The sequence below is a fragment of the Cannabis sativa genome, chromosome 4 (assembly GCF_029168945.1).
Source record: "Cannabis sativa cultivar Pink pepper isolate KNU-18-1 chromosome 4, ASM2916894v1, whole genome shotgun sequence".
Lineage (NCBI taxonomy): Eukaryota > Viridiplantae > Streptophyta > Magnoliopsida > Rosales > Cannabaceae > Cannabis > Cannabis sativa.
The window spans coordinates 49881328-49884079 of record NC_083604.1 but is presented as its reverse complement, the minus strand read 5'-3'; the positions used below and the strand labels follow the sequence as shown (position 1 = coordinate 49884079).

General features: G+C 38.4%; 1 non-coding gene across 1 annotated transcript; it reads left to right on the top strand.

Moving 5' to 3' along the window:
* Nucleotides 1-749: 749 nt before the first annotated feature.
* LOC115701780 (small nucleolar RNA R71) lies at nucleotides 750-856 on the top strand. The gene has a single exon (XR_004008760.2). It is a non-coding gene; the product is annotated as a small nucleolar RNA R71 (small nucleolar RNA).
* Nucleotides 857-2752: the final 1896 nt, after the last annotated feature.

Here is a 2752-nt window from a genome sequence, read left to right as displayed (position 1 = left end):
TGTTGATGTTGGTGCTGGTTGATCTTTAATTTCTTCATCCACTGGTTGTACCATATCAGGCCCATCATATTTCTTTCCACTTCACATGGTAATTGCCTTGCAGTTTTCTTTAGAATTAACCTCGATTGTACTAGGAAGGTTTCCCTGAGGACGGGTTGCTATCTGAGTTTCCAGTTGCCCCATTTGAGTCTGTAAGTCCTTAATGGAAGATCTAGTCTCTGTCATAAATTGTAATAATAAATCTGTCTGAAGACCAGAATTCCCACTAGAGCTTTGTTGCTGAGTCTATTGTTGGTTCTGATCTCTGTTGATAGAACCCACTATTCCTTCGATTTCATCCTTAATTAAACCCATAGTTGCTGTTGTTTTGAGAGTAATTCCCAATGGCTTTAACTTCATCCATTGGCAAACTATTCACATCCACCGGGCATTCTGCATAGGGATGAGGGCATCCACATAGCTCACAGACCACCTGAGCTTGTTTTGCTTGAACAACCATCAGTTTAGTTTGACCCTCTACCTGGGCTGTCAATTTAGTAATGGCATCTACTTTATGCATACCAGCCACCTTCTTTGTTTGGCTTCTTTCAGTTGTCCACTGTTGATTATTCAGGGCCATCTCCTCCAATAAATCATAAGCCTCATTCCTACTTTTCCTCATAAATGCCCCACCAGCTGCAACATCTATAAGTGTTCTAGTGTTACTCACCAGCCCGTTGTAAAAATTGTGAACCAGCATCCACTTCTCAATGCCATGATGAGGACACTTTCTGATGAGATCCTTGAACCTCTCCCAAGACTCATGGAGAGATTCATTATCTAGCTGGCAAAAATTGCTGATTTCTCCTCGCAGCTTAGTAGACTTTGCTGGAGGAAAGAACTTAGACAGAAATTTCGTTGCCAAATCAGTCCATGTGGCTATAGAATTCGGTAGCAAGGAGATCAACCAACTCTTGGCTCACTCTCTCAACGAGAATGGAAAGTGTCTCAAACGAATGGCATTATCACTAACCCCATTAACTTTGAAAGTATGACATAGCTCCATGAAGTTTGACAAGTGCAGATTGGGGTCTTCATAGGGGAGTCTACCAAATTGGACTGAGGACTACACCATTTGGAGTATTGCAGGCTTAATTTCGAAGTTGTTGGCATCTACGGCGGGCGGCATGATGCAAGAATGAACCCCCGTAAGAGTTGGGAGAATGTAATCTCTCAAGCTGCGACCATTAGCTTGATCTTCAACGGCACCTCTATTATTACCGTTGTTGCCTCCATTATTAGCAGCATTAGCATTATCAACCATGATTTCTGGTGTTTCCGCAGTTGCTGAAACTCTTTCTTGCCTTTTGTTCCTTCTGTTTCTCCTACAAGTCTTCTCGATTTCAGGATCAACGGGTAATATGGCTCCTTGTCCTTGACAGTGCATACACCTGAAATTCTTGAAATAGATAGAGACAATGTTGCAAGAGACAGATTAGTAATTAGCAAGAAAAATAAACCAAAGTAGAATTTAGTATAATTTTATGTAATATCAATCTTTATACGATTCCCCGGCAACGGCGCCAAAAACTTTTTACGAAAATTATAAAACAGTACGGAAGTGCACATAATCAAGTAGTAAACTCACGCAAGTGAGGTCGAACCACAGGGAATTGAATTGATTACCACCAAACTAGACTTATGATTCTATTTGGCAAATCGATAGTTTTCAAGATTTTAAACAGAAATTCAAGAAACTTAAAGAAACAAGTAAAGATTAATCAAGATGAGAAGATAGGGAAGAGAATCCTATTGTTTGTTTACCCAATTGTTAATGTCTAATTGCTATCCTTTTCTTGATGTGAATGACAGATTATAAATTAACCTAACTCTTTTCATATCTTTTAGGTTCTAAACCACATGTTCTCTAATTAATCTCTTAATTAAACTAACATGTAATCAACATTAAGTAATAATCTAAGTGTCACATAGGTCATGCAAATACTCTCGTTTCACATAGAACCTCGATTATCCAATTTTAGCATTCTCAATTCTGACCTTTTAGATTTTGAATTGAGATCATAAAACATGTAAAAGGTGATCAAGCTTACACAAGGAATTAAACACAAATATAGATAATTTCACGAATCAAGATTGAAGGAATGGCAATTATTCATTAACTAGGTAAAACTTTAAACAATATTCATCATCCTCCCTAAATGGGAATTTAGCTCATAAAAATAATATAAACATCCATGATTAATTATGAAACAAAAATAGACATAAAAGAGAATCAGAGAGTAAAAGAAAGAAACTAGATGGTGATATCGCTCCGGGTCTTCAAGATTGCTTCCTCTCCTCCTTCATTCACTTTTCGGGCCAATTTATGATTTTTCTTGGCCTTCTAAATCGTATCCCTTATATAGGAATGAGAGGTGTGCCTCTAATTGGAAAAAAATCAGAATTAGGTCAAAAATCCCGTTTTCCGTGCCTGGTCGCGACCCACTTAAAGGCTGGTCGCGACCACAGGCAAAACTCGAAAAACCGGGTTTCTGCCAAAACCTCAAGTCACGACCATAGTCGCGACGAAATAAAAGGGTCGTGACTAGGCTATAGGCTGGTCGTGACTACTGATTCCCATTGAGCAGCTTTGGCCGACTTTTCACTAGTTTGTCTTGTATTTTTGTCAATTGACTGAATTTAAACTCTAACGCACCAGGAACTTGAAATAAGGAAAATCAAGTGTAAAACCGTTCCAAAAAACAACAATAAT